Genomic DNA, 27,329 nt, shown 5'->3' on the forward strand with positions numbered 1-27,329 from the left:
AGCGAGTCGGCCATTGTGTGCTGGAGTCATGGTCCGAACTGTGAAAGACCCAACTCAGAAGATTTCCCTGGGGTTTGATCTTCCACGAAGCTCGTGGTCCACCCTAAACCACATCCACCGCACAAACCATGGCATTAGGTGCAGGAGCAGGTCACGGAACAGACTCAGGTGCCATGGGTTGATTGCTGTACCAGGCTAGGTGCAGGAGCAGGTCACGGAACAGACTCAGGTGCCATGGGTTGATTGCTGTACCAGGCTAGGTGCAGGAGCAGGTCACGGGACAGACTCAGGTGCCATGGGTTGATTGCTGTACCAGGCTAGGTGCAGGAGCAGGTCACGGAACAGACTCAGGTGCCATGGGTTGATTGCTGTACCAGGCTAGGTGCAGGAGCAGGTCACGGGACAGACTCAGGTGCCATGGGTTGATTGCTGTACCAGGCTAGGTGCATGAGGAGGCTACGAGACAGATGCAGGTGCAATGGGTTGACTGACTTGAAATGACTGGCAAGACCGAACGCATGATATCTCTGGGGTTGGCTTTACCTGCGGAGTGGCTTTTACCTGCGGAGTGGGCTTTACCCGCTCCAATTAAACGCAATATCTGTGGGACCCCTATTTTTGGCGGCATCAGAATGATTGATGCCTTGCAATAGGTGGTGCCGATTTGGTGTTGAACATTTTAAACACTTGCTGTGTTATTGCCGGAAAGGGTAAAACATATCATTTTCTTACATTAATTATTTAACAAAAAATACCGCCCCCATAGTTCAGTTATCTTAATCTGAATGTAAGAGCGAGACAGAGATACGGAGAGTGGGGTGAGCGATTTAAGTGGGGGTGAAAGGTGGTGCGTTGGGGGGGTTGTCGGGTGGGATATCGGGGGTTGGGGGGTGGGGGGGGGGGTTGGGGGGAGGGGCGTGGCGTGGGGATAGAGGGATCTAGGAGACAATTATTCAACCCACCGAGTCGCGATGTACACGAGGTGGTGTGAATCACACGCTGCAGGTTAAGTAATTGGCACGAAGCTCCCGTCGACTTCAACTGCCATGCGGGGCCCGCTCCACTCCGCGTTAAGTGATTGAAATCGGCGTGCGCAGGGCTCCTCTGCGAGCTACGGGAAGTCGCCAAAGCTTGCGCGCACAACGCCAGGCCTCGCAACGCCTTTGTTCCTGCCTCGCTAGCGCCGTGAACTGAAGGAGAAACGTCAACGGCCTGATGATAGTAATGATGATTATTGATATGATGATAGGCGACGTTTATTGTTGTGTCGATCGGACCGTTTGAGTCTCATTCAAGCTGTGTTCACAACCACTCACTCATTCACCCACTCATTCATTAATTTACTCACCCACTCATTCATTAATTTACTCACCCACTCATTCATTAATTCACTCAATTAATTCACTCACCCACTCATTCATTAATTCACTCACCCACGCATTCATTAATTCACTCACTCACCCACTCATTCATTAATTCACTCACCCACTCATTCATTAATTCACTCACCCATTCTCAGTCACTCTTTCACTCACCCACTCATTCATTAATTCACTTACTCACCCATTCTCATTCACTCTTTCACTCACCCACCTCATTCATTCGCCCACCCACTCACTCCAGTCACTCTTTCAATCACCCCCCCCCCAACCTAGTAACTCACTCACCAAAACACTCGCCCACCCACTCACTAACCAGAACACTCACCGACCCACTCACTCACTCACCAAAACACTCACCCCATCTACTCACGCACTCACCAAAAAACTCACCCATCCACTCACTTATCAAAACACTCACCCACCCACCCACTCACTCTCAAACACATGCACCCATCCACTCACTCATCAAAACACTCACCCATCCACTCACCCACCCACTCACTCACCCCACTGCAGGTCACCTCGCTTTGTCTTTATGATTCTTCCCTCGCACCGCTCCACTATGGAATTCCCTCTTCCATCCTCTCTTTACTCCACCCAGCTCGTTTAATAACAATCTCTCTCACAGTCGTGTCCATTACTACTGCGATAGTGCTGTTTGTTGCTGGTCGCTGGACGTGTTGGCCACTTGGGCCCTGCGCTCAGAGACCAGCGAGTGTAGCTAACATCTCGCCACCGTGTCGAGGTCTTAACTACCTCGCCTGGTATACAGGAGGTCGTGGGTTCGATCCCGACCTTGACGCCTGATGTATATTTGGAGTTTGCGTGTCCTATCTCCCTGTAGTCGTGTAGATTTTTCTCCGGGTCCTCCGGGTTTCCCTCCGCAATCAGAAACATGCTTTTAGAGTATTTGGCTGCTACAAATGTCCACGTTATATACCACATCGTTGGGCTATCATTTGTGACCAGGTCACATAAAAACAATCGACATAGCAGCTCAATGGGCCTCACCTGGTAAAACAATTGTTTAAAAAAAATCTAGTTTACTTTAAAATAAACACTCTGCAGAGAGGGGCCACGCGCTGTGATGACGCTCGCCAATGTCCCAGTCACAGGCGGCACGCGCCCGATCTCATCGTGAGATCTCGGAAGCTAAGCGGGTGATGAGCCTGGCTAGCGCTTGGATGCGCGACCTCCAACCCGCACCACAACCACCAACGCGCACCACAACTACCAACCCGCATCACAACTACCAACCCGCACCACAACCACCATGCATGAAACACAGGCGTTGCCGGCTACTAAGTGGTGATGGTGGCGTCTAATTGCGAAGGGCTTCCATCCAACTGTAGATCGAGCACGCCTGATGATGCTGATGCCGCTGCTGATGATGACCATGATGACAAAAAAAACACTTCCTCTTCTCTGGTTCACACGGATCTCCGCTAATGCACGCGTGTAATATAATTACGTAGTGATTACACAGGTGGTAGCACAGAGGATGATTGATTTTTAAAACGAAACAATTAATGATTACGTGTCGGAGCTAGTGGTGTTGGGTGTAGGTGGTGGTGTAGGTGGTGGTGTAGGTGGTGGTGTAGGTGGTGGTGTAGGTGGTGGTGTAGGTGGTGGTGTAGGTGGTGGTGTAGGTGGTGTAGGTGGTGGTGGTGTAGGGGGTGTAGGGGGTTAAATTGGTGGTAGTGGTGGTGGTGGAGGCGGTGGGGGTGTTGGGGGTGGTGGTGTTGGGGGTGGTGGTGTTGGTGGTGATAGTGGTGGTGGGAGTGGTGGTGGTGGGAGTGGTGGTGGTGGAAGTTGGGGGGGGGGGTGGTTAGTGGTGAAGGGGGGGCAGGAGTGGCGTGTGTTTTGTTTACACACTTGCTGAGAGGGTGGAGGGGCTGGGTGGGGAGGGGCTGGGTGGGGAGGGAATGATGGGGAGGGGCTTGGTGGGGAGGGTGGGGTTGGGTGGGGGGTGGGGAGGGGCTGGGTGGGGGGTGGGGAGGGGCTGGGTGGGGGGTGGGGAGGGGCTGGGTGGGGGGTGGGGAGGGGCTGGGTGGGGGGTGGGGAGGGGCTGGGTGGGGGGTGGGGAGGGGCTGGGTGGGGGGTGGGGAGGGGCTGGGTGGGGTGTGGGGAGGGGCTGGGTGGGGGGTGGGGAGGGGCTGGGTGGGGGGTGGGGAGGGGCTGGGTGGGGGTGGGGAGGGGCTGGGTGGGGGGGTGGGGAGGGGCTGGGTGGGGGGTGGGGAGGGGCTGGGTGGGGGGTGGGGAGGGGCTGGGTGGGGGGGTGGGGAGGGGCTGGGTGGGGGGTGGGGAGGGGCTGGTCACCCCGTGGTGCCCTTATAAAACTCAAACGTTTAACCTACTCACGCCGGCTTGTGCCCGCCCTCACAGTCGGGCATATTTGCGGAATACACCACGCCGCCGTTGACCCTGGCCATTAACCGACCAACCCAACGTTCCTACCAGCTCCCTCCGCAGGAATGTGTTTAATTGTCCCACTGTCGACTATAGAGTCTTCATCAGAAGGAGCTCTAGACCGCTGGGAGCCTACAGGACATTCGTCCGATTATTCCACTCGTTGGCCAGACCTTTTTAAAAGAGAAAGAATCGACGATTATCTTGGCATGCATTATTAACGTAATTATTTGTGTTTTTGTCAAATAATGTATATGCACGCACGCTGTTGTGACGCTGTCCACGTGACCACATCACATTGCGACGCGTGTAATCTACGTGCTGTAGCTCGGTACAGTGTATCGATATTACATTGATGGGTTTTTATTTTCCTCTCGAAAGAATGCTTTTTGTTCACGCGTGTGCGCGAGGAATCGGACGAGAGAGGGCAGCTGATTTAATGAACTTGACGCGAAGATAAATCTGCCTCCCAGACGATGGCGGCGTTCTCACGATAAACAAAGACGATGGCTTCCCTCGCACGAATCCGGCGCCACGTCGCACATCGGTGCGAAAGAGCTTCATAGATCATCGGATTCCTCGAGTACAAATACATATTCCGATTCTCTGGCTCCCCGCCCTCTGCTGCCGTGGTCTTTCTTATCTATGGGACCTTTTTTTTTAAATTCCCGGTATCAAAATATGAAAAATGATAATAATGGGGCTTACCCTTTCCAGTAATAAAACAGGATATGTTAAGATGTTCAAATACCAAATTAGAAACCTTTTGTAATAAATCTAGTACTGCATTAATCACACACGGTACTTGTGGTAAACATGCAAACTAACATGCTCTGGTAATAATAAAAACGTTCTTTATGGCCTTGTTTCATCAGTGTCAGACCAGAGAACGCCGAAAGGCAGTGCAAAGGCGATGCAAGTCTCGGAGGATTTATCGCTGGAGTTGAGCAGTTATATCTGCGAGACCTTTTTGCCAGTATCAAAGCATGAAAAACGCGAATAGGCGTTCGCCTTTCTGGCAATGAAAACAGGTGTTAATATGTTAAAGCACCGATTAGTTAAATGATGATTGCAAAATATCCCGCAACCATCTTCTTCAAAGCGTCTGTGACGGGAGTCGCGTTCATCCGTGCGCCGTCCAGGGTCAAAGCCGGCTTAGCATCCGAGATCTCATGACGAGCTATCGGGCGTCCACGGAGTGACCACGTTGCATCTTCACACGCCGCTCATCCGGGTCTCGCCGGGTCAGTGAACCGCAGCCCGGCACACCACGTTCAGTATGCATCTCGCCTGCGGCTACTGCAGGTCACGAGTCAGCCAGCGACCCGGTGAAACGTTGAGTGACACACTCACGCCGCCTGGGGTATGCCGAGAGCGTTCGGAGTTCAGGCTTCCAGTTGGGTTTGGAGGTTGAGGTGAGAGGTACGACTCAGTTAACGCTCTCAAAACACGAAAAAATCAGTTTCGTTTACCCCCAAAACTCCACCACGTTGCCCCTTTTACCAATGAACATTAATTTGCTCCACCGCCGTACGTGCACGATGATTGTTAAACGCATCCCACCTGATGCGCGCGCTGAGCAATCAACGCTGCTTAAGGTGCACCGCGTGTAGAGTCACACGCGGGCACGGGGATCTCGATTCGAATCGTCGCGTGGGACGGTTGTTTAACAATAATCGGGCGCGTACAGCGGTCGAACGGCTTAATTTGCACAAAGGGGGAGCGGTAGTGTAGCGGTTAGCACGCTGGGTTACGAACCTGGTGCCCCGAGTTCGATTCCCGCTCACGGCCAACACCAGTCACGATTATCTGAACCGGTCCTGGGGCTCCCCTAGGTCGACTCGGCCTGAAATTAGTACCTGTTGCGGTGTGTAAACATCGCCACTGGCGAGACAAAGGCGGCCGGGCGTGGAGGAGGCCACCCACCCTCTCGTCGTATACTTCGCCGCCCTTCAAATGGTCCTCGCTAACCCCACTTGTCCCAACACTGGCTACAGGCTATGCGGGGGATCTTTGTCTTTGTTTGGGCCGCAAGGACTGGAGTTTGGGAGAGACCCTGACCCTAACACATTCGATCCGTTCTGGCCGGAATAATTCACTCGAGATATATTAGCTTAAAGTCAACGCGCACTGCATGCGAAGGGGTTACATGCGACTTTTATAATGCACATGTGTATGCATTGCCCCCCTAAGCCCCCCACGCCCCCCCTCCTCCCCACGCCCCCCCTCCTCCCCACGCCCCCCCCCCCGGCCCCTCCAGCCTTCCTAGCCCCGCAGAATAATCGTGCTCTCTATCTGCGTCCACGAAAGCAACCCAAGGGGAGCCAATGTCCCTTTGATGTCTATTCGCGACGCTACGAGGCAATAACGGAAAGCATCTTGCGCGCAGATGCCGGCGGTGTCGCTTATTTATTTAATTATCTGCCGTCTCTCTCGCTCGCTCGCTCCCTCCTCCTCCTCCTGCGTAAAGCGATACTTGTGTTTGTCCGTATGTCTGTCCATGAGACTCGAGGGATCCTATACCATTTGGGGGATTTGTCTAAAACGTCCCTGCTGTCTTCCCGGGGGAGAGCCGATCGCTATCGAAAGGTTGCGAGTTCACTCAACCCATCATTCCTCTGGGGGGCGATACAATGAGCACCAGTTTGTGGGGGGAAGCCGACAGCGGTTGTCCTACGGATCCACTCTCCTCCTGTCGTAGTACAACATGGCATGTCTGCAAGGCTGTGAAGGGCAGATGAGCATCCACAGCCTCAATGCTCGTACGCGCACGAGGCCATTGTGACGAGAATCACGATCATTAACAAACCTGCGTCGATTCATTGCCACCAAATATAAAATTGAACTTCCAAGTTTTGTTTTGTTTCACCAGGCAGGGCCCACTGCGCTGGCCAGCTCTTTTTGATAGCTCAACGAAGTGGCCTATTACGTGGACATTTATAGCAGCCAAAATACTCTAAAAGCACGTTGGTTCTAAGAGGGGAGGCTAAAAAACCGGAGTACCTGGAGAAAAATCCACGCGGCCACGGGGAGGGAGACACACAAACTCCAAAAATACAGAAGGCGTCAGGGTCGGGATCGGGATTGAACCCACGACCTCCTCTATACCAAGCAAGGTAGTTAACATTCCGCCACCTTGTCGCCAATGGCCTTCTCTGAAGAAGCGCCCTCGTCCGAAAGGGGCTTCCCCAATGTCGCCTCGGCCTTTAAACAAACACCAGCTCCGGCATTATTTCTCACTGAATATTTTCCGGGGATCTCGCTGTGGATAACAAAAAAAAGATTCGAATAGGTAGCCGGTGACTCGCAGCCACCACAGCCGCGGTGGGTGTGTGGGGGCACCGCGGTGGCTAGGAGATGTTAACTACCTCGCCTGGTATGCAGGAGGTCGTGGGTTCGATCCCGACCCTGACGCTTGATGTATATTTGGAGTTTGCATGCCCCCCTCTCTCTCACTCTCTCTCTGGGTTCGCGTGGATTTTTCTCCGGGTCCTTCGCGTTTTCTCTTCACATTGAGAATCAACAGCAAGCGTTTCCAGTATTTGGCTGTTCCCATAAGTGTCCACGTGGCGATGATGATGATGATAAGCCACTTTCGTCGAGATATCGTTTGTGATGGCCAGGGTGCTTCTACACAGCTCAGTGGTGGCTTACCTGTTAAAATAAAAAAAATGTTTAGTAAGAAAAAAGCCATAGTTTAGTGTATGAGAGATAGATATTCATAAAGATAGTGGATGTGGGGTTCTGGGTGTGAATATATTATACTGTCAATTATTCCGGCTCAACATCATCTTTGTAAAATTTCGATTTAAAGCTTTCGTGACTGCAGGGATTCATATTCTTGGTTCTTTTGGCAAAGTCACGTAGAAGGGAAATAATACAATAATAAAAATAAAACAATACAACTTTTCTTGCCGTGGTTTTCACACCTGATGACGATTGCTTGTGTTGCAATCGGAACGTCGTGAGAATTGTATTTTATTTTGTTTTATTTTTTTACTTTATTATTTCCCTTCTACGTGACTTTACCAAAAGAATCAAGAATATAATTTCATCTCTGTAGATAATCCAGACGGACCGACACGGCCCTGCCGCCCTCGCAACGATCGCCACGGCATCCGTTGGGGGCTTCATCCAGCAGTGGATTTACACTGGACCGTAATATATAAGTAATATGATTACTACTATAATAAGCCAATAATGTCTGTTTGTGTGTAACGCGTGTGACGTCACTCCACATGGCGCACCCCCCCCGTCATTAATATTCATGAGCGGGTGGATTTTTACACTCACGCAGAAGGTCGAGCGGAAAGAAAATATTTTTTTCCCCAAATTCGCTTTAAGTTTGACGTTTCTTTATTTAAAATTAATCTAAATAAATAATTCTACGTAGCAACAAAGTGGATTTCGTGTCTGTATTTCTTGAGCAGTCTAATTTATGCTTCTACATTATGGTAAAATATAAATTTCTCAGTGATTTTCCAGATATTGTATCGAATTCCAATTTATTTCAACCCCAGCGACTGAAAGCAGAAGAGAATAAAGTATCAGAGCAGTGAAATTGAACAAATTGAAGGTCATTTATATACAGTGCTACAGTGACATGAAGCGAGGTGTTTTATGATCTAGTTTTATGATATACTTTCGTGCAAGATTCACTGCCATTAAATTTACACAAGATACAACTATACTATGCTCATTTTTTTTCGTAAATATTACAGCTTCCGTCCTAGGACGGGCAAACAAGCGAGTTATTATTATTATTTAAATTAGTTAACGATTCAACACCCCAATGTATATTATGAGCATGTAATGGGCATAAATCAGTCACTGGATCGATATCTGAATCGATCAATGACGGCTCATACATAGCCTGCCCCAGACACCCCCGTAGGGACACGCGGCGAGAGTGGAATCCAGATTCGGTTTTTGGTTTTCGGTTTTCCGTTGCAGAGGTCGCGGTGTTTAAAGGCGTGGGTGGGGGAAGTGGGGGAGGGGGGCAGACGGGTGGGGGGGCAGGCGGGTGGGGGGGGCAGGCGGGTGGGGGGAGGGGAGGCAGGCGAGTGGGGGGGCAGACGGGTGGGGGGGCAGGCGGGTGGGGGGGCAGGCGGGTGGGGGGAGGGGAGGCAGGCGAGTGGGGGGGCAGACGGGTGGGGGGGCAGGCGGGTGGGGGGGCAGGCGAGTGGGGGGAGGGGGGACAGGCGGGTTTGGGGGAGGGGAGGCAGGCGAGTGGGGGGAGGGGTGGGCAGGCGGGTGGGGGGAGGGGGGGCACACGGGTGGGGGTTCACTTCACGTGCTGTTTGTCGACAAGGCAACCTGTTTGGAAAGTCCATTATTTTCGCGAATGTATTCCCATGCAGCAATCATCATCAGCATCAAAATGAGACATCGATGTATCGTCTTTATTTGGTGTGGTTTTTATATTTTTAAAAAAAACAAGTTCATCCCAAAAATTATTTTTTCCTTTCTCCCAACGCAATCCCCGACCTGCCTCGCCACGTTATTTACAACGAATCCCTTCGGAAATCTTGTAGGGGCATCGCATTTCTTCAAGTAGTAAGATGTTGCGGACCGTACAATACTATGCTATATACATATTTATTTATTTTACAAAGTCAGGCCCACTGAGCTAAAAAGCACTTTTTCAGAAGCGACCTGGCCACAAATGATAGCTCAACGAAGTGGATTACTACCTTGAAATGCATAGCAGCCAATATGATCTAAATGCGCGATGCTCAATAGAATTGCGGGGGGAAAACCGGAGGGTCCGGAGAAAAATGTACGTGACCACAGGGGGAGAGAGACACGCAAACTCTAAATATACAGCAGCAGGCGTCAGGGTCAGGAACGAACCCACGAACTCCTGTGTACCAGGCGAGGTAGTTAACATCTCCGAGCCACCGTGATGATGATGAGAGACGCAAACTCCAAATACACAGCAGGTGTCAGGGTCGGGAAGGAACCCACGACCTCCTGTGTACCAGGCGAGGTAGTTACCATCTCATATCCACCGTGATGATGATGAGAGACGCAAACTCCAAATTTACAACAGCAGGCGTCAGGGTCGGGAACGAACCCACGACCTCCAGTGGACCAGGCGAGGTAGTTAACATCTCCTATCCACCGCGGCGCCCCGACTTGCACAGTCCAGGTCTTACCGTCCTCCCACCCCCTCCCCTCCCTCCCCTTCCTCCAATAAAGGCATTTCCATCGATCTCTGTTGGAGACGGACCATTTGTAAAGATTTTTACGCTCCGTTTTCTGTTGTTTCTGCTGATAAATTCTCGTCTCGAATACAAACAGATCACGCTCTCGGCACGCATCAGCAGCAGCAGTACCAGCAGCAGTAGCAGCAGCAGTAGTAGCAGTAGTAGCAGCAACAGCAGTAGTAGCAGTAGTAGCAGCAACAGCAATAGCAGCAGTAGTAGCAGCAGCAGTAGCAGCCGTGTAGCAGCAGTGGTAGTATCAGTAGTAGCAGCAATAGCAACAGCAGTAGCAGCAGCATTATCAGCAGCAGTAACAGCAGCAGTAGCAGCAGTGTAGCAGCAGTGGTAGTATCAGTAGTATCAGCAATAGTAGCAATAGGAAATAGCAGCAGCGGTCGTAGCAGTAGTAACAGCAGTCGTAGCAGCAGCAATAGCAGAAGTAGTAGCAGCAGCAATAGCAGCAGTATTAGTAGCACTAACAGCAGTAATATCAAGAGGAGCAGAAACAGCAGCAGCAGACAAACACAGAGACACAACAACATCAACAGCAGCAGCCATTCGCCACTAAGTAGCGGTGACGTCACCGCGGCGCTTGTGCCAGGCTAGGTGCACTTTGAGGCCGCGCGAAGTGTCGAAGGATCGCTGGCGGCAGGAGGTTACGGGACAGACCCACGTGCTGTAGGTGAGATGACAGCCGTGTCAACTCGCTGAGGAACACAAGCGGGAGCTCGTGGAGGTGTGGGTGGCGGTGTGGGTGGTGGTGTGGGTGGTGGTGTGGGTGGCGGTGTGGGTGGTGCTGTGGGTTGTGGTCTCAACACGCGTTAAACAACGGAAAGCCGCATCTGCCTCCCCCCCCCACCATTATCCTCCCCTCCCCACCCGAATAAATTTGCAATACACAGAGTCCCGACTCGATTATAAATAGGACCTTCATCATCGGGCTGGTGATGTTGCTGTGTTGATACGTCTCTGAAAAGGGAGGGGGGGTTAGAGGGGTTTTAGGGGGGGGGGTGGAGTGTGAAGTTTCCAAATGGCAATATGAGCATCGTCATATATTTATTAATATATCTCATCCCCCCCATCGTTTTCACGCGAACCAAGGAGGTCCGTAGAAGGGAGCCCAGGATGAGGGGTCCAATTGTTGGGGGGGGGGGGTCATAGAATTCGAGAAGCCAGAGGCAGGTTGACAACTTCCCAAGGAGGAGTGGGGTCGGGGGCGGGGGGGTCTCTGTGAGTCTGTGCGTGCCTATGTGAGGCTATGGATCTCTGTATGATCCCATGGGTCTCTATTATATTCTATGGGTCTGTATTAGATTATATGGGTCTCTGTGTGATTCCATGGGTCTCTATTAGATTATACCGTTCTCTGTGTGATCCTACGGGTGTCTATTTCAGGCTTGTTCTTAAGAAAAAAAAAGCACAAATCAGCTCTGACTTTAATAATAACAACAATGCTCAACATTCAATGCATTTCCTACGGTAAATGTCAATAAAATGCCAACTTTCGGGGACTCAGACTCGTCTCGATGGGGGGGTGGAGTGACGGTAGGGGGGCAATCGCCCACCCATCGCTGTACCCCCCCACCCCTCTTCCCTCTTGGATTCGCCCAAACCATAACCCACCGCTCGCCACCCTTAACCAATGGCTTCTCTATTCACCCGCACCCCACCGTCGTCCGTACCCCTTAATGCCATGTGTGTGGTTGGCTTTTATGCGTGGAGTGGCCTCAGTGAATTGTGGAAGGAGAAAGAGTAAATGGGGGGTGCAGGGGGGGACGGGAGCTTCATGGGAATCTGGAATACTTGTGCACGCATTAATGTGCGTGTATGTGTGTGTGTATCCGTGTGTGTGCATCTGTGTGTGTGTGCAGGGGAGCGGTCGTGTAGCAGTTAGCACGCTGCGCTACGAACCTGGCAACCCGAGTTCGATTCCCGTTCACGGCCAACACCAGTGACGATTATCTGAACCGGTCCTGGGCCTCGCCTAGGTCGATTCGGCCTCAAATGAGTACCTGGTGAGGTGTGTAAACATCGCCACTAGGGAGACAAAGGCGACCGGGCGTGGTGCTGGCCACCCACCCCCTTGTGTGCCGTGCAGGCCTTCGTAAATATTCGCTAACCGCACTTGCCCCAACAGTCTGTTCAGGCTATACGAGGGATCTTTGTCTTTTGTGTGCGTGTGCACGTGCGTTTGTCCGTGTCATCAGCACGGGGTGAAGACAAAGGCGGCCGGGAGTGGTGTTGGCCACGTGGCTATCGATCAATGATTTGTTTCCGGCAGTGCTCGCTAACGCCACTTGTCCCAACAGTCCGTGATGTCGTGCTGGGATCTTTGTCTTTGTAACAGTATTTCTGTGTGTGTAAGCCAATATTTGTATGTGTTTGTGTCGGTGTGCGTGTGGGGAGCGGTAGTGTAGTGGCTAGAGTGCTGCGCTAAGAACCCGGCGGCTCCGAGTTCGATCTCGGCTCATGGCCAAGACCAGTGACGATTACGTGAACCGGTCCTGGGCATCCTCTAGGTCGACTCAGCCTTAAATGAGTTCCCGGTGAGGTGTGTAAACATCACCACTTGGAAGACAAAGGCGACCAGGCGTGATGCTGGCCACCCACCCCCTCGTGTGCCGTGCCGGCCTTCATAGGTGCTACTCGCTAACAGCACTTGCCCCAACAGTTTGTTAATGCTATAGGGGGGATCTTTGTCTTTGTGCGCGTCAGTGCGTGTGAGAATGCGAGCTGGAGGAGATTCCGAATCTCCATAATAAAGCGCCGCCCCCCCCCCACTCTCCCTCGCCCCCCACCCCCTCGCATCCCTCCACACTCTGAGTTCACCAGGGTCACGAGTTTCCCCCCCCCCCTTCCCTTCTCCGCCACCCCCTCCCTCCTCCCATCTCACGCTCCCCGGCCATGCACGACGCAATGCCAACTCTACGTTGGTATTCATAGAGGTTGCAGATCCATAGACTTACATAAGCATCCGTAGATGTGTACATGGACCTATAGACTTACATATAGACACGTAGACTTGCATATAGATTGATAGACTTGGATAATAAAAAAACTCCCTCGACTTGTCTAGAGATCCATAGACTTGCATCGAAATCCATAGTCTTACATGTGTAACCAAATACGTACATAGGAGATCCACACACTTACATAGACATCCGTAGGCTTGCTAAAGTTAGTGATGTATCAGATGTGTCTCGCCCTTCTAGAACATTATCGTGAGAATTTCCATCAGGATTGTGAATAGGGGAGGGAAATTCGATTGGCTGTCAAGCGCCCATGGCAATATGAAACCTCTCTCTCGCTGATCTTCAGAATCAGTATTTATACTGCAGGAGGAATCCGATGAGCTATAAAGTAATATTTTTTTCCGTCACAGATGACCAGTAGGGTCACGGGGTCAGCAGGTTACAACAACAAGCAGTGCAAAACACGGCAGGAGTGCAAAGAATGGGAAAGGAAAACACATCACTGAAAAAAACGATACAAATAAAACTAAACTTTATTATTTTTTTAAAAATCTTACAAGGTAAAGTCCCCCGGAGATAGTTGCTTCTTTCTCAGAAACAAACCTGGCCAAAAATGAGAGCTCAACAAAGTGGCTCGTCATGTGGAACATTTTATTTCACCTCGCCACCCCCCCCCCACCCCTTATGGAGTCAATGGAATAGCCCACATCTCTCACGCACACACACACACCTGTTAGTGCACCGCCGCAATCCCATAGGAGCCGCTTGTTTAATTTGGGCGGTTTCATTTGTAAAGCGGGAGTTGGGGGTGAGAGCTAGGGTGAGTTAAATGGCTATAAATCCTATAGAAAGGCGACTATGAGATTTGTAATCCCGATGGGATTTTGAGATTGGCAGAATCCCCCCCCCACCCACCCAGACTCACACACGACTCGCCCCCGTAACTCTGTCACGTTCCCCCTCTTACTCACACGTCCACCCTCACCCTCCCATCCACCCCCACTCTCCCATCCACCCCACTCTCCCATCCACCCCACTCATCCATCCACCCCACTTCCCCACGTCCACCCACACTCTCCCATCCACCCCACTCTCCCATCCACCCCACTCTCCCATCCACCCCACTCCTCCATCCACCCGACTCTCCCATCCACCCCACTCCCCCATCCACCCCACTCCCCCGTCCACCCCACTCCCCCGTCCACCCCACTCCCCCACGTTCACCCTCACTCTCCCATCCACCCTACTCCCCCACGTCCTCCCGACTCGGCTATGATATACGACGTTTCGGGCAAAGGCCCTTCTTCATTGATTCAGATATGAGTGAGTCGCGCGTTGTGTGACGCCACCTTAGTGGTGGTGGACGGGATGAGAGCTGGGGGGGGGGGTGCTGATTGGAGGGGCGGGGGTGTGAGGGTGAACGGGGAGTGGAAGTGAGGTGGAGGAGAGTGGGTCGGGGGGTGAGAGGGAGGGGGTTTTTGGTGAACTGTGAGAGTGGTGAAGGGGAGGGGGTGACAGGGTTTAGGACAAAAAGTTGGGGGTCCCCGTCTCGACCGCAGGGTAGTAAACTGGGGAGAAGAATATGGGGGCAGGGTGACGGGTGGAGGGGGTGGGGGCGAAGGGGGTGGCGGGGAATGGGGGCTTTGGTGGATATAGAAGAGGAGAATTAATTAGAGAGGCGGGGGTAGGTGGGGGTGACGTCCTGAATCCTGGGATCGTGAATCAATGAACGCGGTGGGGTCGTGTGTACGCAAGTGTGAGTGTGTGTACGTGAGAGAGAGAGGGAGGGAGTGTGTGGTGGCCGGGCCTTCATTGGTCCTCGCTTACAGCACTTGCCCCAATCGCCTGTTAAGGTTATGGGGGAATCTTTGTCTTTGGTGGCCGAGCGTGGTGCTGGCCACCCACCCCCATTGTATGCCAATGCCGGCCTTCATAGCTGCTCCTCGCCCACAGCACTTGCCCCAACACACTGGTGAAGGCTACACGGGGGATCTTTGTGTAGTGTTCGAAGATTTCACTTTTTAATTTCACAATCAAATAATTATTTTTCTTCTTGGAATTGACCCCGACCCCTTCTCCCCCGGCACCTCCCCCCCCCTCCATCGCAACCACCCAACCACCTTTAAACGTGCAAGCAAAAAAAGTTAATATGCAGATATATGCAGTCCAGTAAATAAATACTTGCAGATGCTAAATGTTAGCTCTGGTCTGGAACTCTTCACCGTGTTCTCCCCCTCCCCCCTCCTCGCTCTCCTTCTCACTCCATCTGTCAATCAATAAATAAAACATCGCTCCGCCGGTTCACTTTGTTCACAATTCGTACGCCCGGCGGTCTCCGCAGTGAATATCGGGGCAGCACAGGTGCAGCAGAGGCTGCACGCTGCAAACACGGCGCCGGCGATGTGCGTCGACTCGAAACACGTTGCTCGATTTCACTCGAACGCGTTACACTCCTCTCGTCTGTCACAGACACTGAGCGCTTCGTCCCATGCATGCACGTTGTGTTCAACCAGCACACTCCAGGCCACAACACCACCCACTCTCTCACTCAATCACCCAATCATCCACCCACTCAATCACCCAATCATCCACCCACCCACTCAACCAGCACACTCCAGGCCACAACACCACGCCACCCACCCACTCACCATCTCACTCAATCATCCATCCACCCACTCAACCAGTACACTACAACAACAACAACACACTCACCCACTCCCTTAACACCTCTCACTCGTCCACTCACTCACCCACCGAGCACACTGCACGCAACAACAACACACTCACCGAGACACCCACTCACTCACCACACGTCAGGTCACAAAACGTATCTTTCTCATTCTTCCCTCGCACTGTTCCACTCTGGAATCCCCTTCCCATCATCAAACCTGTCAACCCATACGGTTTACCCGTATTTTTGTACAGGGAAATTGAGTTTTAAAATTTTAAATTTTTGCGTGTGTTACTCCCTTGTGATGGGACTTTTATAAAGGCACGGGGTGACCAATAAGGTAGGCACTGATAAGGGGTTGACAGGTATGCATCATCACCATCATCATATCATCTCCCTTTCCCTTCCCAAACTCTTCACAATAAGTGACCTCACTCAATTAAAACAACCCGCACACGTGCGCATTGACTCGCATCGACTGCAACGTTCTTGGTGCTGTTTGTTGCTGGCTCCTTTGGCACTCGATACGCGTCTGTTAATACGGGGGACCTTACCCGTATCGGCTGTCCATCATCATCATCACCACATCATCAACATCACCACCCCATCAACATCATCACCATCACATCATCACCACCCCATCATCACCACCCCATCATCATCACCACCACATCATCATCATCACCACCACATCATCATCACCACCCCATCATCATCACCACAATTTTCATCATCATCATCATCATCCACAAAATCATCATCATCATCACATCATCATCACCACCATCCCATCATCATCACCACCATCCCATCATCAACATCACCACCATCCCGTTATCATCATCACCACCCCATAACACCACCCCATCATCATCATCACCACCCCATCATCATCACCACCACCCCATCATCACATCATCATCATCATCACCACCACCCCATCATCATCACCCCATCATCATCACCACATCATCATCACCATCACATAATTACCACCCCATCATCATCATCATCACCACCCCATCATCATCATCACCACCACATCACCATCATCACCACCACCACATCATCATCATCACCACCACCACCCCATCATCATCATCACCACCCCATCATCATCACCACCACATAATCATCATCACCACCACATCATCATCACATCATCATCATCACCACCACATCATCACCATCTCCACCCCATCATCATCACCACCCCATCATCACCATCATCATCATTATCATCATCACCACCACCCCATCATGATCATCACCACCACATCATCATCATCACCACCACCACCCCATCATCACCACTCCTTCTATCACGTCTCCCTCCCGCGCGTCTTTGTCTCCAATGCCGTGGATTAACATCGGGCTATAAAACGACACCGCGTCCTTAACAGGAACACAATTGCACATCAGCAGACGTTTCAATCGGAACACGCTCCTTCATAGGCGACGTTTCGGGCAACGAACCTTCTTCATAGCACGGCGCTTCTTCATAGGTGTGCTATGAAAGAGGGCTATTGCCGAAAACGTTACATATGCTTCATTTCATCTGTTAACGTCACAGTATTATTGACGAATGTGTTGAGTTTCTAAGATTGCACTATTAAAGGGGAGTGGGTTGGTGGGGGGGAAGGGCGAGTCCACTGCGCTGTGGATGATAGGGGTGGATTACGGTGTTGGTGGTAGAGGGGGGGGGGCATCATCTCAATCACATCAGCTGCACCATTCGGAGGAGTGGGGGTGGGGGCTAAACGGGCTGTCCCACTCGAGGGGGTGGGGGTGAAGGGAAGGCGGGTGGGGGGGATGAGAGCGGGAGTGGTGGGTGCCCAGCCAGTAAGAGAGAGAGAGCGAGAGAGAGATGTGGAGAGATCGGCAGAGGGAGATATCGCTGCCCTTTATTAATTCCGTGCTGTCTACAGCATCATTGATGGGTGTTGTTGTTGTTGTTTGACCATACTTCAACCACGCCGCTCAGGATCCATGAACGGGCGGACGTACAGCTCGCTACTGATATTGGCCCCGGCGGCGAATCGAACTCACGTGACAGGGTTGGTAACGCCACCGCCCCTCCCTCCCTTCCCACGTGACCCCTCCCCCCATTCCACACCGACGGGGATGACGTTTGTTGATGCTCTATCCACTGCTGGAGGGATCATGGGCGGAGCCAACCGGCCCCGACCGCGATTTGAACTTCGCAACCTTTTCGATCGGTAGCCGCTCGCTCTCGAGCGATGTGATATCGCACTCAGATTGCAATACATCTGTGAAAACTTTGATGTGAATAATTTTCGTCATCTGCGTCCCCCTCCTCCTCGTTCCCATCATCATCATCGACATCATCATCACCACCATCAAAACCATCATCATCATCAACATCATCAACATCATCATCATCACCGTCATCATCATCATCATCACCACCATCACTATCATCACCGACATCATCATCATCACCACCATCAAAACCATCGTCACCATCATCATCATCACGGTCATCATCATCAACATCATCAAAACCATCGTCACCATCATCATCACGACAACGTAGCATCCGGTCCTCGCTGCGGCGTTCCTTGCAGCACACACCCCCCCGTGATGACATCAACGTGATAACGACATCGCGGGAGGTATTACGATACAACGGAGGGAAATCTCCCCCCCGCCGCACTCCCCATCCTCCCCGCATCCGCCAACACAATCCTCAGCTCACTGATGTGTACATTCATTGATTTGCTCAATTCTCATTCGCTTGATAATTCTTTACACGTGTGTGCGCATGCGTGTGTGTGCGCGCGCGTGTGTGTGTGTGCGCTCGTGTGTGTGCGTGTGTGCGCTCGTGTGTGTGCGTGTGTGCGCGCGTGTGTGTGCGCGCGTGTGTGTGCGTGTGTGCGCATGCGTGTGTGTGCGCGCGTGTGTGTGCGCGCGTGTGTGTGCGTGTGCGAGTGTGCGCGTGTGCGTGTGTGCGTGCGTGTGTGTGTGCGCGTGTGTGTGTGCGCGCGTGTGTGTGTGTGTGTGCGCGTGTGTGCGCGCGCGTGTGTGTGTGTGCGCGTGTGTGCGTGTGTGCGCGTGTGTGCGCGTGTGTGCGTGTGCGCGTGTGTGTGTGTGCGCGTGTGTGTGTGTGTGCGTGTGTGCGCGCGCGTGTGTGTGTGCGCGTGTGTGTGCGCGCGTGTGTGTGCGCGCGTGTGTGTGCGTGTGCGAGTGTGCGCGTGTGCGTGTGTGCGTGCGTGTGTGTGCGCGTGTGTGTGTGCGCGCGTGTGTGCGTGTGTGCGTGTGTGCGCGTGTGTGCGCGCGCGTGTGTGCGCACGCGTGTGTGCGCGCGTGTGTGTGCGCGCGTGTGTGTGCGAGTGTGCGCGGGTGCGTGTGTGCGTGTGTGTGTGCGCGTGTGTGTGTGCGCGTGTGTGCGTGTGTGCGCGTGTGTGCGCGTGCGTGTGTGTGTGTGTGTGCGCGCGTGTGTGTGTGTGTGCGTGTGTGTGCGCGTGTGTGCGCGCGTGTGTGCGTGTGTGTGCGTGTGTGCGCGTGTGTGCGTGTGCGCGTGTGTGTGCGCGTGTGTGTGTGTGTGTGCGTGTGTGTGCGCATCTGGGCAGCGGTGAAGGGCGCTGCGTTGCGAACCCGTTGAATTGAACCGAGTTCGATTCCCGCTCACGGCCAACACCAGCAAACGATTATCTGTGCCCGGTCCCGGGCCTCCCCTAGGTCGACTCAGCCTCAAATAAGCACGATACCTGGTGCGGTGTATAAAACATAGCAACGGGGAGACAAAGGGGGCCGAGCGTGGTGCTGCCCCTCCCCCCACCACCACCACGTGTGCTCCTCGCTCGCAGCACTTGCCCCGAGAGTCTGTGCTCACGGCCACACGAGCGGAGGGGATGTTTGTCTTCCTTGTGTGACACCGCGGCAATTGCTGACACGGCAGAGGCTCTGCAGAGGTTGGTGTGGGTGGGTGCGGAGGTCATCAATAGCGCAGATTGATGTGGCCGTTGCTGTACGGCGGAGATCATCTCAGACGCGCATCGCACTGAGCGTAGCGCGTGTCGGAGTCGCCACGCGCTTACCACACCCGTGCTGCTTGCACGGCGGGGCAGAGCAAGTGGTATGTGTGTGTGTCGACGTATGTGTGTGTGTAGATGTGTGTCTATAGACGTGTGTGTTTAAAGATGTGTGTGTAGACGTGTGTGTGTCGACGTATGTGTATGTGTAGAGGTGTGTGGTGGGGAGCGGTGGTGTAGCGGTTAGCGCGCTGCGCTACGAACCTGGCGACCCGAGTTCGATTCCCGCTCACGGCCAACACCAGTGACGATTATCTGGACCAGTCCTGGGCCTCCCCTAGGTCAACTCAGCCTCAAATGAGTACCTGGTGCGATGTGTAAACATCGTCACTGGGGAGGCAAAGGCGACCGGGCCTGGTGCTGACCACCCCACCCCCCCTCGTGTGCCGTGCCGGCCTTCATAGGTACTCGCTAACAGCACTTGCCCCAACAGAATGTTAAGGCTATACGGGGGATCTTTGTATGTATGCGTTTGTACCTGTAAGTATGTGTACGCCTTACCTGCATCTCGAACCTGCATGCGTGTGGGTGCGGGGTTGTCAACGACGCGTAGCAGCATCTGTTCAGCCAGATGTGGTGGCTCCCCCCACTACCAACCCCCCCACCCTACCCCCACCCTACACCCACCCTACCCCCCCCCACTACCTCCTACTCTACCCCCCACCCTACCCCCCACCCTACCCCCCCTACTACCTCCACCCGACCCCCACCCTACCCCCCACGTACCCCCAACCTTACCCCTCAACATACCCCCATCATACCCCCACCCTTCCCCCTACCCGACCCCCGTGTGGAGGTAGAGCCCCCCCCCCCCCCCCTCATTGGCAGGTGAGGCCCTGGGAGCAGCGATTCCACAGAGCGAGCAGCACAGGTCACGCCGACAAACAAAGATGCCCCGTATAGCCTCAGCAGAATGTTGGGGCAAGTGCTGTTAGCGAGGTACTGTGGCGGCTGTGAAGGCGGCAACCACGGGTGGGTGGTCAGTAGCCACGCCCGCCCGGCCGCCTTTGTCTCCCCAGCGGCGATGTCTAATACACTCCGCACCAGATACTCATTTGACCTCTTCGGATAACAATCGTTGCTGGTGTCGGTGTTGGCCGTGAGCGGGAGTCGAACTCGGGCCGCCAGGTTCGTAGCGCAGCGCTACCGCCTCCACCCCCCCCCCCCCTACAGAACCCACCAATCACATCTCTCCCCCCCACCCCCTCTCCCTCTCGCTCCGCGGGCTGAGTTCAATTCCCGGCCACGGCTCACGCCGCTCGTGGTTCCCCTTCCTTTGTTCTTGCACCTACCGCACATTGCCGTTGGATTGTAGCGACCTCTAGCGGCCGCAACATTCACCGAACCGAATACTTGCAGCATATGCACTACCGCCGACGATGATGACGACGATGATGACGACGATGATGATGGCATTCGGGTTCACAAGACCCTCTGCCGATCTACTGCTGGATGAATGCCTCCATCGCACGTGGGGGGTTGTTTTTGACCATACTTCACCACGATGGGTTGAGTGCGGCTGGATGAAGGTGGAGGGGAGGGCGAAATGCAGATAAATAAAAAAAATGCAATATTGCTGTACTGCCTATCTGCCCCTGCTGTTGATAGTGAATCTCTGTCTCTCATTACCTCTCTGCTTGTCTATCGCTCCCTCTCCGCATCTCTCCCCACGTCTCTCTCTCTCTGCCTGTGTCTCTCCACCTCACCCCCTCCATGTCCCCGTGTCCAACCCTAACCCTGCCCACTTCCTCTCCGCGCCCTCCCCTCGCCCCCCACCCTCCGTATGCAGGACCCCTCCATACTGGGGAGGGTGGAATAAAAGGACACGACTCTACCGACGAGTGCACACTCACACCAACCTCCGCCCCTCCCTCTCCTCCTCCCCCCCCCCGTCTCCCTCCCCACATCTATCTCCATCTCTTCAACGCACCCTTCGCCATCTCCCCCCCCCCTCACGTCCCCCCTCCATCTCCCTCACCCCACACTCGCCAGACGTGTGGGGTGAGCGTCTCACCCCCGTCATGTTGTTGAAAGCGATCCATAATTAACGATCTCCTCTCTCGCTGCGGATTGACGCACGCTCGGAAGCTCGCATCGTCAAGGCGGAGAAGCATAGGGAGGGAGGGGGGGGAGCAGGGGGGGGGGGAGCAGGGAGGATGTTTCCCCTAAGCGAGCGCAAATTGTCAAATGAGCAATCGTCCGCACTGAGCGTTTGCCGCTCCTCTATCAGATTCTTAAAAGGATACATTCCCTTCATTAGGAGCCAAATCGCGGTAATTACCAATCTCCTAAGCGCTCACTCCCCCCCCCCACTCCTCCCGCACGTTCCGCCCCCCACTCTGAATCTCCCCCCTCCACCCCCCCCCATTCTTCCCCCCACCCTCTCCAACCCCCCCCCCCCCCAGCGGACCATAAAGCGAGGGGATGGAGGCGGTGCGGTGCTAATGGTTCCGCTAAATTCAATAACTGCGGCAACGCGCGTGTGCGTGTGGACGTGCGCGTGCGTGTCTGCTGCGTGTGGGTGTGTTCGCGTGACGAGCGGTGGCGCGGCGGTTAGCGCACTGCGTGTGAGTGGGGGAGGGGGCGGTGGCGCGGTGGTTAGCGCACTGTGAGTGGGGAGCGGTGGCGCGGCGGTTAGCGCACTGCGTGTGAGTAGGGGGAGCGGTGGCGCGGTGGTTAGCGCACTGTGAGTGGGGGAGCGGTGGCGCGGTGGTTAGCGCACTGTGAGTGGGGGGGGGGTGCGTAGTTGTTCGCGCACTGAGCTACGAAAATCTGCTGACCCAAGTTCGATTCCCGCTCACGGCCACCAACACCAGCGACGATTATCTGAACAACTTCTAGGTCGACTCAGCCCTCAAACGATGAAATGGGGAGACAAAGACGGCCGCGGTGTTGCTGGCGACCCACGGCTGGCCTTCGTGCGCCCACCTACCCGCTCTCGGCACTTGCCTCAACAGTCTGGAAGGGCTGCAGATTCGGTGTGGGGGGGATCTTTGTCTTTGTGTGTCAGTGTGCGTGCAGCAATGTGCGTGCGAGGCACGCCCCCCCCAATCCTCGCTCAATCCCCCCACTCCCTCCCCCTAAACTCCACCCCCCCCCAGCTCTTCCTCCCTCCCTCCCTCTCCTCCCTCCTCATCATAATTGAGACTGTATGGAACTCTCCCTCCTCTCTTGTCCGTCTCCCGACCCACTCACTCACTCGTCCCCCGCTACACCCACCCCACCCACCCCACCATTCTTCATTTCTATACCACACCCCCTATGCCCCCCCCCTATCCCACACACTATATGCCCCCCCCCTTCCCACACCACCCCCCCGGGAGGCTGTAGGGTGGGGTGGGGGCTCCATTAGTATTCTGATTCTATAATCTCTTAATCAGCTGCCACGCTGCTAGATCTGCTTGTGTCAGGAGCTCTGTAATCTCACTGGGCTTTTTTTTGATCGGAGGCACCGGCGCCTGTCTCCGTTGCGTTGTTTGGTCGGGGTGACGATCACGGCTGTGCGTAACGCTGCGCCGCGTGTGTGGGTGCGTGTAGGTGTAGTAGGGTTTGTGTGTGTTGTAGTGTGTGTGTGTGGTAGTAGGGTGTGTGTGTAGTAGTGTGTGTGTAGTAGTAGTGTAGTGGTGTGTGTGTAGTAGTAGTAGTGTAGTAGTGTGTGTGTGTAGTAGTAGGGTAGTAGGATGTGTGTGTAGTAGTGTAGTAGTGTGTGTGTAGTAGTAGTAGTGTAGTAGTGTGTGTGTGTAGTAGTAGTGTAGTAGGGTGTGTGTGTAGTAGTGTAGTAGGGTGTGTGTGTAGTAGTAGTGTAGTAGGGTGTGTGTGTAGTAGTGTAGTAGTGTGTGTGTAGTAGCAGTGTAGTAGGGTGTGTGTGTAGTAGTAGTGTAGTAGGTTGTGTGTGTAGTAGTGTAGTAGTGTGTGTGTAGTAGTAGTGTAGTAGTGTGTGTGTAGTAGTAGTGTAGTATGGTGTGTGTGTAGTAGTGTAGTAGGGTGTGTGTGTAGTAGTAGTGTAGTAGGGTGTGTGTGTGTAGTAGTGTAGTAGGGTGTGTGTGTAGTAGTAGTGTAGTAGTGTGTGTATGTAGGAGTAGTAGTGTGTGTGTGTAGTAGTGTAGTAGTGTGTGTGTGTGTAGTAGTGTAGTAGTGTGTGTGTGTAGTAGTGTAGTAGTGTGTGTGTGTAGTAGTAGTCTAGTGTAGTAGTGTGTGTGTGTAGTAGTAGTAGTAGTGTAGTAGTGTGTGTAGTAGGGTGTGTAGGTGTAGTGTATTGTGTGTGTAGTAGTAGTGTAGTAGTGTGTGTGTGTAGTAGTGTAGTAGTGTGTGTGTAGTAGAGTAGTAGTGTGTGTGTAGTAGTAGTGTAGTAGTGTGTGTGTAGTAGTAGTGTAGTAGTGTGTGTAGTAGGGTGTGTAGTAGTAGTGTAGTGTGTAGTAGTAGTGTAGTAGTGTGTGTGTAGTAGTAGTAGTGTGTGTGTGTAGTAGTAGTGTAGTAGTGTGTGTGTAGTAGTAGTGTAGTAGTGTGTGTAGTAGGGTGTGTAGTAGTAGTGTAGTGTGTAGTAGTAGTGTAGTAGTGTGTGTGTAGTAGTAGTAGTAGTGTAGTAGTGTGTGTGTAGTAGTAGTGTATGTGTGTGTAGTAGTAATGTAGTAGTGTGTGTAGTAGTGTAGTGGTGTGTGTATTAGTAGTAGTGTAGTAGTGTGTGTGTGTGTTGTAGTAGTGTAGTAGTGTGTGTGTAGTAGTAGTGTAGTAGTAGTAGTGTAGTAGTGTGTGTAGTAGTAGTGTAGTGTAGTAGTGTGTGTGTGTAGTAGTAGTGTAGTAGTGTGTGTGTAGTAGTAGTGTAGTAGTGTGTGTGTGTAGTAGTGTAGTAGTGTGTGTGTAGTAGTAGTGTAGTAGTGTGTAGTAGTAGTGTAGTAGTGTGTGTGTGTAGTAGTAGTGTAGTAGTGTGTGTTGTAGTAGTGTAATAGGGTGTGTGTGTAGTAGTGTAGTAGTGTGTGTGTAGTAGTGTAGCAGGGTGTGTGTGTAGTAGTAGTGTAGTAATGTGTGTGTGTAGGAGTAGTGTAGTAGTGTGTGTAGTACTAGTGTAGTAATGTGTGTTTGTAGTAGTGTAGTAGTGTGTGTGTGTAGTAGTGTAGTAGTGTGTGTGTGTAGTAGTAGTAGTGTAGTAGTGTGTATGTGTGTGTAGTAGTGTGTGTGTAGTAGTAGTGTAGTAGTAGTGTAGTAGTGTGTGTGTGTAGTAGTGTAGTAGTGTGTGTGTGTCTAGTAGTAGTGTAGTAGTGTTTGTGTAGTAGTAGTGTAGTAGTATGTGTGTGTAGTAGTAGTGTAGTAGTGTGTGTGTAGTAGTAGTAGTGTAGTAGTGTGTGTGTGTAGTAGTGTAGTAGTGTGTGTGTAGTAGTAGTGTAGTAGTGTGTAGTAGTAGTAGTGTAGTAGTGTGTGTGTGTAGTAGTAGTGTAGTAGTGTGTGTTGTAGTAGTAGTGTAGTAGTGTGTGTGTAGTAGTAGTGTAGTAGTGTGTGTAGTAGGGTGTGTAGTAGTAGTAGTGTGTGTGTAGTAGTAGTGTAGTAGTGTGTGTAGTAGGGTGTGTAGTAGTAGTGTAGTGTGTGTGTGTAGTAGTAGTAGTGTAGTAGTAGTGTGTGTGTGTAGTCGTAGTGTAGTAGGGTGTGTGTGTGTAGTAGTAGTAGTGTAGTAGTGTGTGTGTAGTAGTAGTGTAGTAGGATGTGTGTGTAGTAGTGTAGTAGGGTGTGTGTGTAGTAGTGTGTGTGTAGTAGTGTGTGTGTAGTAGTAGTGTAGTAGTGTGTGTGTAGTAGTAGTAGTGTAGTAGTGTGTGTGTGTAGTAGTAGTAGTGTAGTAGTGTGTGTAGTAGTAGTGTGTGTAGTAGGGTGTGTAGTAGTAGTGTAGTAGTGTGTGTGTGTAGTAGTGTAGTAGTGTGTGTGTGTCTAGTAGTAGTGTAGTAGTGTTTGTGTAGTAGTAGTAGTGTAGTAGTGTGTGTGTGTTGTCTGTGTGTGTAGTAGGGTGTGTGTGTTATGTATGTGTTTGTGTAAAGTATAGTCTACATGTTAGCTATATATTGTGTGTGAATAGTAGTTGCTTATGCATTATCTCTATGTTTGTGGATAGTAGTGTATGAATTATCAATGCGTGTGTCTAATCAAGTGTATGTATTATCTATGTGTGTGTTTAGTTATGCATGCGATGGTGTACATATTGCATCTTAGTGCATCGCTGTCCCATTACAGTATAGGCGTTAACTCTGCCGTGTGTGAAACACGGCCACTGGGGAGACAAAGGCGGCCGGGCGTGGTGCTGGCCACCCACCCCCTCGTGCGCCGTGCCTCCCTTCATAGGCGCTACTCGCTAACAGCACTTGCCCCAACAGTCTGTTGAAGGCTATTCTTGGGAGGACCTTTGTCTTTGTGTGTTTTTTAAACGTTTGTGTATAAGTCAGATTCGCGTGCTTTTGTCCGATTTAGTTTTACGTTGTTGCGGAAACGCGGCGGTCATCATCGTCGTCGTCGTCGTGATCGATGATTGTTTAGCACGGTGGCCGACGTACGGTGCTAAAGAAGTCCGGCATACATCATCATCACCGATCGTCGTCAGCGGTAGAACGTCGACGGGACGATTCAATCCATCAGCCGTGCTTGATGAGCGCTGCTGGTGCTGCTGCTGCTGCTCTACTTCTTGTTCGTGTGTCCGACCCGTGGACACGTGTGGATCTGTGAGCTCCACCCGCTCGGATTGTTATTGTCCGGCGATCTGTTCGGTGGGGCTGCTGCGTTTGGCAGCGGTGCATGCAACCAGCAACCACCGGCAACAGACGATAACGCAAACCACTCTGCGTGTCTACGACAAGAACAATGTGTGTGGCTTTTAAAGGAAAACAGAGGGGGCCATTGCCCCGAACCTCGCCTATTGTGTGTTTCCCCTCCCCTGCAAAGCCACACACATTGTTAGCTGCTACCAAACGCGTTGAGTGTCTACTTCAAACTTATGTTTGTCCGTTTGGCCTCAATGATTCTTCATTTAGTCTCACGGATTGGTGGAGGCTGTCATCATCCAGCAGTGGTCTTGAACGTGGGGCTGGTGCTGCTGGTACAGCTGCCGTGTGGCTTGGTGGTGGTGATGATGATGGTGATGATGGTGATGTGTTGCTAACGTTGAGGCCAGACTGGATGGTTCACTTCAACAAATCGTTGGTCGTGGTCACTATCTCGGAGGGTGCTCGGTGAGACGGGAGGGCAGGAGGAGGTGAAGAGGAGGAGGAGGGGACGAGGGAATTGCAGAGGTGGAGGCAGAGGATGTGATGAAGATGATCAGTAAGAGGAGAAAAGAGGAAGCGAGAACTTGAGGAGGGTAGGAGTAGGAGGATAAAGATAAATGCTGCTGCTGATGATGATGAAGAGGATGATGATGACAAAGTGGTGGAGTTGGAGGGTGGATGCAATCTCGACTCGCCGTCAACTCGTCCCTTCTCGTTCACAGCGCCTCTTCCACGCGGGGGAGGCCGTGCCGGGGAGCGGCTTGCGAGGCGATGTAGGGGGCAGGAGCCCCCCCCCACCACCACCACCACACCTACCCCCCCTCTCTCTGCCGAGGTGAGCGAGAAGGCGGGACACATCGACTGAGTACGCACGCGATTACCGCGTGCTCAGGCGTA

General features: G+C 52.6%; 1 protein-coding gene across 1 annotated transcript in view; it reads left to right on the forward strand.

The window, feature by feature from the left end:
* LOC144936968 (uncharacterized) overlaps window positions 1-27,329 on the forward strand; it is a 111,696-nt gene that overhangs the window by 27,900 nt on the left and 56,467 nt on the right. Inside the window, exon 3 of the mRNA XM_078864225.1 lies at window positions 27,155-27,267. The gene's annotated coding sequence lies outside the window, so the exon portion shown is untranslated. The remainder of the gene's footprint in view (window positions 1-27,154; window positions 27,268-27,329) is intronic.

This window comes from Lampetra fluviatilis, chromosome 17, assembly GCF_964198595.1.
Source record: "Lampetra fluviatilis chromosome 17, kcLamFluv1.1, whole genome shotgun sequence".
Classification (NCBI taxonomy): domain Eukaryota; kingdom Metazoa; phylum Chordata; class Hyperoartia; order Petromyzontiformes; family Petromyzontidae; genus Lampetra; species Lampetra fluviatilis.